The sequence below is a fragment of the Scyliorhinus torazame genome, chromosome 15 (assembly GCF_047496885.1).
Source record: "Scyliorhinus torazame isolate Kashiwa2021f chromosome 15, sScyTor2.1, whole genome shotgun sequence".
Taxonomy (NCBI): domain Eukaryota; kingdom Metazoa; phylum Chordata; class Chondrichthyes; order Carcharhiniformes; family Scyliorhinidae; genus Scyliorhinus; species Scyliorhinus torazame.
Genome location: NC_092721.1, coordinates 189199396 through 189208797, shown reverse-complemented (window position 1 = coordinate 189208797; position 9402 = coordinate 189199396).

Sequence of the window (9402 nt, the reverse complement as noted above, 5' to 3'; positions counted from 1 at the left end):
GATTGTGGAGCTCAGTCCTGATCTGTTGGTTGTGGGATCACTTTGCTTTGTTCATTGCGTGCAGCTTATGCTGTTTGGCATGCAAGTAGTCCTGCGTTGTAGCTGCATCAGGTTGGCACCTTATGCCCGGAGCTGCTCCAGATATGCCCTCTTCTTTGAACCAGTGTTGTTCCCCTGGCTTGGTGGTAATGGTAGAGTGGGGGATATGCTGGGCCATGAGGTTGCAGATTATGGTTGAGTACAATTCAGTGCTGCAGATGGTCCACAGCGCCTCATGGATGGTCAGCCTTGAGTTGCTGGGTCTGTTCTGACCCTAACCTGTTTAGCACAACGATAGTGCAACACATGATGGAGGGTTTGCTCAGTGTGAAGACAGGGTTCCTTCTGCAAAAGTACTTTGAGGTGGTCACTCCTACCAATACTGTCATGGACAGATACATGTGTGTCAGGAAGATTGGTGAGGACAAGATCCAGTAGGCTTTTCCCTTTTTGTTGGTTCTCTCACCACTTGCTGGAGACTCAGTCCAGCAGCTACGCCCTTTCGGACTTGCCCAGCTGAGTCTGTAGTGGTGTGACCGAGCAACACTTGGTGATGAACGTTGAAATCCCCCTTCCAAAACACATTCTGTCCTTGCCACCCTCAGTGCTTTCTCCAAGTGGTATGCAACATGGAGGAGTACTGTTTGGTACGATTGGGTGAGTAGGACTATGTCAGGCTATTGCTTGACTAGTCTGAAGGAAGCTCTCCCTTGGCAGTGTGCGCCATTGTTGCTTCTGGTGCCTGAGTGAATACTAGGCGGTCCGTCCGGTTTTATTCGGTTATGACTTCTGCCGTGATTTGGCACGATTGTGTGGCTGGCCAGGCCATTTCAAAGGGCAGTTAAGAGTCAATCACATTGCTGCAGATCTTGAGTCATGTGTAGGCACGGACCATGTAGGGATGGCAGATTTCCTTCCCTATAGGACTCGACTTGCAATTTCCAGCCTCCGGCCTGAGGATCCTTCATTGGCTGATGTTTCACCTTCTCATCCTGCAGATAATTGTAACTCCCCGACTATCTGTCCCTGACCTTCCGCTTCTAACCTGGGGACCTTCCTGCTTTCTGCGCATTTTTAGACTTGGTTGTGCCACTGATTTTGGGGAGACAATCAAAGGGAACTAACAGCAAGAAATGGTGAAGACTAGGTGAGCAAACTGTTGTAAATCTAATGCAACCACACAAAGGGTGTGCACCATATGTGGTTAAACTGAGAGAGAACCGAAGGGAACTAATTCCGTGTTCAAGGCTTCCTGCAAGAAACATAGCACCGTTGCAAAATAGAATTTTGTTTGCCGGGGCGTTCATTGCAGATAAGTTAAATCTAAGTCGTAAAAGCAGCACAGAAAACTTGGTTGAAGGCGTGATTCCGTTGGATTAATTGCGCCTTTCTATTCTATGTTGTTGTTTTAAATATATCGTCACTTATGAACAACTATTGTTTTGAAAGGGAAGAGGAATGAATTGCAAAAAGCATTAAAAGTGCCAATTTGTAATTTGCATGTGGAGTTTAACGATCTTGAGTTGTGAGAAGCCAGGAAATCAGGCGTTTCCTTCTGAAGCGTCATTTCCTGTGGCAGGTATATGGTACAGCTTTCAAAGGGAGCACGTGAGGGTGCAGAGATGTTGCAGTTCTATCGCGAGCCAGTCAGCCTCAGACTTGCTTGGTGAGTTCTCCAGCAGTTTACTCTCTTGCTGCGTGTAATGTCTGTCAAGCTTTCTGCATTCATGTACCTGCATGTACACACATCGACACAACCTACATTTCTGCTCTTCAAATGCTTTATTAACACCGTTTCATCACGTTATGGTATGTGGTGTTACTTCAAATTAAATTTACACACTGAGATTTGCGCTCTATCAGAATAGCAGATGGAAATAGCAGCATAAATTCCTGTTCAGCTGTCCACCACTGATAAGGCAAAGTCTCGAGGAGAAGGGCGGAATGAAGGTCTCTCGTAAAAGCCGGTGTTAGCTGTTTGTTGAGAGACTCTCGGTAACACATAGCAGACTCGGCCCACAAGTACCTTTTACTCGCAACTTTGAATTTCTTTGGTCTGCAAGTTGGACAAAAATATTGTTACACGGCGACCACATGGCAGGGGAGGAACCAACGAAGTACAGACCTGGTTGGCGGGCGAATGGAAAGAGTTCAACTTGACGTTAGCAAGCTGGCAATAATTATAATCGTAGCTACGATGTTACAATATTAATTGCTAATTACTAGATTATTCACTTTCTGTCATGTATTAGTGTCAAGGCTGCTCTATGGAGGTTTTTTAAATGTGCCGGACTTTGTAGCCAAGACGTCATTGCTCCCGACGCAGAGCACTGCCCAGGGGTTTGGACTCAGCATCGCGGTTACGTTGTGATTCTTGATCAGTTTTCTTGAGCAAACCTCTTTTTCTGACAGAGTGGGGCAGCTCGCACGCTTGCCCTCCCCACAGCTGCAAGAGGAAGAGCGCAAAGTCACCACTATGCTATCCACAGCCGCAAACCCACGTCCTCAAAAGCTGTCACACAAACATTCTAACAAGTCTCAATTTTGACGTGTGTCTTGTCTGCTATCGTTTGTCCATGAGTCCATGAAGGATGTGCCTGACGAGTGTCCATTGATGCTCTGTTTCGTCCCTGGTTCATGAGGCAGGCTGCTTGCTCCGGAGAGTCAGAACGTTGTGGGACACAGAGGGACTGCTGCACTGTCACAGAAGCCGTCCTTCGGCTTATTCACTCTCGTTTGGGCATGAAGGACTCCATGGTGCTGTTGCACACAAAAGTGGGGGAAGTCTCGGTCGGTATTTATTCCTCAACCAATATCACTAAAAAGCCTGTTATCATGTCATTATCTTAGCTGTTGTTTGTGGGACTTTGTTGTCAACAAATCGGGTTCCCACGTTTTTTTCCATTACAACAGAGACTCACTAACAACAAAAGCGTTCGTGAACTGATTGGCGGAGCTTTACAAAATGGTCTGCCTGCATTTGGTTTCGCCAATGTAGAGGTGACCACGTTGTGAGTAGCAAGTACAGTATTGTAGGCATGCTTGCATGCATTGTTCCTGATCTTACAGTTGCCTGTCATTCCAGTTCTCCACAATGCTACCACCCTGACCTTTCTGTCCTTGACCTGCTGCGGTGTTTCAGTGCAGCTCCATGGACGGCACGGCAGCTCAGTGGTTAGCACAGCTGCCTCACAACATCAAGGTCTCGGGTTCAAATCTGGCCTTGGGGGACTGTCTGCGTGGAGTCTGCACGTTCTCCCCGTGTCTGCGTGCGTTTCCTCCGGGTGCTCCGGTTTCCTCCCACAGTCCAAAAGATGTGCAGGTTAAATGGATTGGCCGTGATAAATTGCCCTTTAGCGCCCCAATTAGGTGGGGCTACGGGGGCAAGTGTGGGAGTGCGCCTCGGTAGGGTGCTCTTTCAGAGGGTTGGTGCAGACTCGATGGGCTGAATGGCCTCCGTCTGCACTGTAGGAATTGATTTTTCTCAGCTTAACACAAGCTCATGGAACAGTACCTCAGACACTCTATTGCCTCTTCTGGACTCATCATTAATTTCAACAATATTAGATCAGAATCTCTGCCCCCGTTCTGTTTTTTTTTGCTGGTTTGATTTTTTTTGTACTTTTCTTTCTTTATTTGGCTGTCTGCTACCCAGCCATTCACACCTCATCTAGATATATCTTTCATTTCTTTACCACTCCCTTTGGCTTTTGAATCACAAAACCTTTTATCATTTAACCTCGCCCAACATCAACTCTATCACAGACCTTCCCTCTTGTTCATCCTTCCCCCTCTCATTTGTTTGAGGCTCCCTATCTTTACTCAGTTCTGGTGAAAGGTCAGTGGGCAGAAATGTTGGGCGCACTTTAGTGGAAGAAAGTCGAGCTTTGGACGCGAATAGCGGAGTGTTTCTCGGAGCCCGCAGCACCGGGAACGACCCCGCTATCAAACGGAACTCTGTTTTTTTGGGAGGCCTCTGCAGGGAACATCCCACCAAGGAAGCACCTACCTCACTCCCTGCATTGACGAGCTCAGCATGTCAGTGGAGGAAGAGTTCAAGGCGGCATCTTTAAACGCTGCCCCGATATGTCCAGCCCCTCCACCGCGGCCTCTGGACCCCCTGCGCCCAAAGCTCCAACTTACCGATTGAGGGGTCCATGAGTCCCCCCTCACCCCACTTCATGAGAGCAGGGCACCCCACCCCCCAAGCCCGGCCCCCGTCACGGGCAACCTGACACCTGGGGCACTGCCAGCCTGGTATCTTGGCAGTTGCCATGCCAGCCTTGCAGTGCCACCTGGGCACCCTGGCAGTGCCAGGGTGGTCCTGCCATGATGACCAGGTGGCTGTGCCAATGTGTTAGGCTGGCAGTGCCAATGTGTCAGGCTGGCAATGGCAAGTTTGCAGGATGACAGTGCCAACTTTCCCAGGTGGTATCAGGAGTGCAAGGGACCACCCTCCCCAGAGCCCGGCCACCTGGGGGTCTCCGGTCGCCTGGGAGACCCCCTCAAGTGCCGTTATGCCTGGTCCACGTTTGTGGAAACCAGTGCAAAACAGCGCCACAGCGAGATCCCCCAGGCATGGCCGTTCAATCCCCGGACTTAGGATACTCCGGTGAAGCCATGTTTAGGTGAAGCTAACTGCTCACTTAAATATGCAAATCTGGACCCCGCCTAGTGCGGGAAAGATGCAAAGCACGATGTCTTGCGGGATCGCATTAGCGTCCCGAGCGTCGCAAATCCCGCGAGGGGGATTCAACAGCCTTGTTGTGTCACCGAGCCGGACGTGACGAGGCCGGACGATTGCACCCTTTAACTCGGTTTCCCTCTCCATTGAGTTGCTTGTGTTTCCAGAATTTCCTGTGTTTAATTCCCTTCTGATTACTGTCGATAGGAGGAATGGGCTACATTACCAGGCATGGGGTGTCCAAGCTGGCTGTGTTCTTCACCTCACCCAGCCCTGAGCAGCTGAGGCAGATTGCAGCAGGTCGATAGCTACCTTGGCTGCGACCATTGTGTGTGAGGCAGCCACCTGCTCCGTGGCCCAGTGTCCTGTGGGTGGTTTCTCTTTGTTGCATCTTAGCAACTTGCCGCTTGATGTTCCCAATTGTTTTGCTTGCGGGAGTGGGGGAAACGTTGCCATTGATGTGCGCTTGTGCGTGTGTGGGCTCACGTAGCTCTCAGCCTTTTACTTGTGGTTGGGTTGGTCCAGCAGGTGCACTGTGGCTTTTCACAGCTGTGACTTGCTCGGAGGTTGTCGCAGCGACTACCAATGTTGCTGATAATAGCCAGATACAATCCTGTGGAGATGTCTCGTCTGCAATGCAACACTACCAGGCCACCAGCACCCAAACGAAAACTGTTCCTATAGAGTGGGAGAGGGGTTCGGGGTGCTCAATACAATGTGGTCTCCCCCTGCATTGCTACATTGTTGATTGTTGTTGGCAGACATTCTAAGTTTGTCAGCTGTTTGCTGGATGTTAGGGCACGGATGTGAGAGGAAGGTGAGAACCCTTGTGTCATTTAACATTTCATTTCCAAACCATACAATGAAAAAACGTGATGCCCCAGAAGGCTTGGCAAGGCAGCATAGTGGCCCATTGGTTAGCACTGCCGCCTCACAGTGCCAGAGACCTGGGTTCGATTCCGATCTTGGGTGATTGTATGGAGTTTGCAAGTTATCCTTATGCCTGCATGAGTTTCCTCCGGGTGCTCCAGTTTCCTCCCAAAGTCCAAAGACGTGCAGGTTAGGTGGATTGGCCATGATAAATTTCCCCTTAATGTCCAAAGGTTAAGTGGAATTTCAGGGGTCGGGCGGGCAAGGTGCTCCTTTGGAGGGTCGGTGCAGACATGATGGACCAAATGGCTTCTTTCTGGACTGTAGGGATTCTATGATTCTGCGATTAATATGCACAGTGTTGAGTGTGGGGAAGAATGGTAAATCGCTGTTCAATTGCTAGTCTATCAGCCTCACATTAACGAGAGCTCGCCTTCAGGCATCCTATGGGTTTCATGAAATTGATGGATTGACAGGGTAAACAGGGATTAAACTTTCCGCAGAAAGATAGGGCTGGTATTTCATGGCACAAGGAGTGAATTATTGTGTGATGTAATTCCATTGGAGGTCCAAGGTTCTGCAATGAGTAAATTGTTCCGAAAGATTTTATTTTAAAATGACCTTTTTAAATGTTCCCCTCTGCCCTTTTTTATCTCTCTCAATCCAATTTCAATCTCCCTTCTTTCTTTTGCTCTGGCTGATATGGCTCTGATTCATCCCATTTCATTCCCCCATTATTTCTGTGGTCTTTAAATTCCATTGGTTAAGTGAGGGACTTGGAGTTTCCTCTTTTTCCCTCCTATAACCCTATTGGTACATCAGTAGTTCTTTTCCCACCTTGCACTGACTCCCAAATGTTTGCTCCCTCACAAAGAAGTCAGCTGACTTGTCTTCAAATTCCATTGGATGAAGGTATTGGTGTCCTCACCAATACCTCACCAATACCAATACCAATACCTCAACAGGAGACTGGTTTACAGATGGTGACTTCCCCACGTCCCACTGAAGCACCTTCTCCCAACTATAGATTCCCCACCCAAATTATGGAGGCAACCTCACCTTGGCTTTGCCCCCTACTCATATGCAACATTCCTCATGCATCGTTCCCACGTTCATCCCTATCTCCTCTTACTAAAAATAATTGCCAATTACCATCCCCCCCAAAGAACTGTGTGAACCTTTACACTTGGATCCTGCGCCCAATTCAGAGGACTTAAGTTAAAGTTTGTTGAAAGGCACAATTAGCGATGAGTATCTCCCTGCCGAGGCTGCATTTAGAGGGATTTCCTGCTGGTGAGCTGATCTTGCCAGCAGGAAAGGCTCCTCGCAGATCTGGGCGCCATTTTATCAGGCAGCCCTGCATCCCGCCCCCCCCCCCACCCCCCTTTTTCAGGTCCCCTCACTTTTTTGACCCCCTTCCCCCAACCCTTCAAACTTGGGGCGGCCCCTGGGATCCCTCACTCACCTCCCCTCCTCCTGACAAGGCCCCCAGGACCTGACGCCTGGCAGTGCCAATCTGGATACCTTGGCAGTGCCAGCCTGGAACCCTGGTTGTGCCAGGATGGCAGTGCTAGGATGCCTGGGTGGCATTACCAGGGTGCCAGGCTGGCAGTGCCGAGATGTCCAGGTGCCAGGAGAAGTGCCAGGGTGCCACCCTGCCCTGCCCCTGCATCAGTATTTGTGTGGACCAGAACTACTTGGCACCCTAGCGAGGTCTCCCAGCTGCGGCCGGTGAATCCCGGGATCCACAAATGTGGACCAGGTGTAATGGTGCCTCGGGGGTCTTCCAGGCCATTGAAGACCCCCGGCTGTCGGGGGCAGGGCAGGGTGCGCCCCGTCCAGTAAGGAAATTGGCCTTAACTGGTCTGACTTCCGCATGACCCTGGACCCATGGCTATCAGGCCGAGGAAACCACTCAGTTCAATGGCAATTCCGGGTGAGCACTAAATGCTGGACTGAAAGGGAAAAGGGAAAAACAAGAAACCTTTCTTGTGATAGCCAAATTGGTAAGAACCAAGAGTCCAGTGTACACTCTGCATCATCTTCTTCTCAATTACACAAATGAGACTCTTGGGGAAAGAGTTTTCAAAGTCTGCACTGTCCCTTCACCACAAAGTGGTTTGGATTAACAACACGACACCCCCCACGGCCGCACGGTTAATAACTGGAGTGAAACCTTTCTCGTCTTTAAGTCATTTGCAGTTAAAAGTGGGCAGATTCTTAAAACATCCTGTAAATGTGCGGTGTCATTGTGCGATGCCAGAGAGTCCACAAACATGAGGTGTGTTCACGTAGAGATTGTGAGCACAACATTCATAGCCACAGTGCCACCTCTGCCCCCGTGCGGGTGGGTGCTGCACTGCCAGCTCCTTCAGGTGTACAGTGGACCCTTTTGAAAAGATCATTCACAGGGGCATTCCCTGCATGCACTGGAAGCAGTTGGGCCATTGCTATCCCAATGTCACACAATCTCACTGCCTGATGCGATGCCCATTGTCCTAATTTGGGCCACGCCAGTGCATTCAACAAATCAGTCATTCGCACAGTGGTTAGCAATGTTGCTTCACAGCACCAGAGTCCCAGGTTCGACTCCCGGCATGGGTCACTGTCTGTGCGGAGTCTGCACGTTCTCCCCGTGTCTGCGTGGGTTTCCTCCGGGTGCTCCAGTTTCCTCCCACAAGTCCCGAAAGACGTGCTGTTAGGTGAATTGGACATTCTGAATTCTCCCTCTGTGTACCCAAACAGGTGCCGGAATGTGGCGACTAGGGGCTTTTCACAGTAACTTCATTGCAGTGTTAATGTAAGCCTACTTGTGATGATAAAGATTATTATTATAAGAACAGCTTTGTTATTTAAATAACCGGGCAACTTAGCAAGACGGTAAGGTCATTTTGAAGATCTTCTCCCATTACGAAGTGCGTGCACATTATCTGGAATGTTTTCGGAGTTTCGTTTTGAGAGCTGGTTCTTACCGTTGTGGAGGTCATATGAATACTTGACCCAGGTACTGGGGCTGCAATGGCATTAATTCCTACTAGTAAAGTGGCCAGTATCGGAGAGAGCACGCTCAGAAGGCAAACTTTGCAAAGTATAAGGAGGAGGGGCTGGTCTGGCGGAGGCATCCTGGTCTCCATATAACTGGACGAGGCTGTCAGAGAGCAGATTATCAGGCCGCACCCCTGACTAACACTTCCCTACCTTTCTCCACCCTTACATCATCCAATCGCACTGTTCCCCTTCACAGCTGACTTTCATTGTAGCCGAGGCTAGTAGCTTCACAGGGGCCCTCAAGCAACTCTGGGCCCTGGGGTCAGCTTCAGACTCCACCATCTCAGCTTGTCTGGGCTGGCCAGCTGAGAGGCAATGGCAAGGGCACTGGTGTGGTGGTAATGGTGGGAGTCACTAACCTGTCATCCTGAGAGATAGCAAGAGGCCTGTGCTTCACACCGCCACTCCCTCTTGTGATGTAACCCTCACCAGACCCACGGGGATGACCCGACTGATCTCCCCATGGGGCTGGTGGAAGAAGAGTTCACCTACTGGAGGGTCAGAGGCCCAACAGTGGGACTTGTCAATTTCACCCAATAGCAGCCGGCCCAAAAGGGGCCAGTTGTGCACTCCACTGCTGTCCGGCTTAACTTTGTACCAGCAATACAACTTCTTGCACGAACCTTTTTAGGACTCCTCGTGACTTCTATACTCTGCAAGTTTGGTCAGAGGCAGTTTGCTGGCCTGCAGCATGAGTTTATGAATGCCCCTTTGAGTACTGAGATCCAGGGTATTGATAGGAATAATCGGAGACTGCAAGG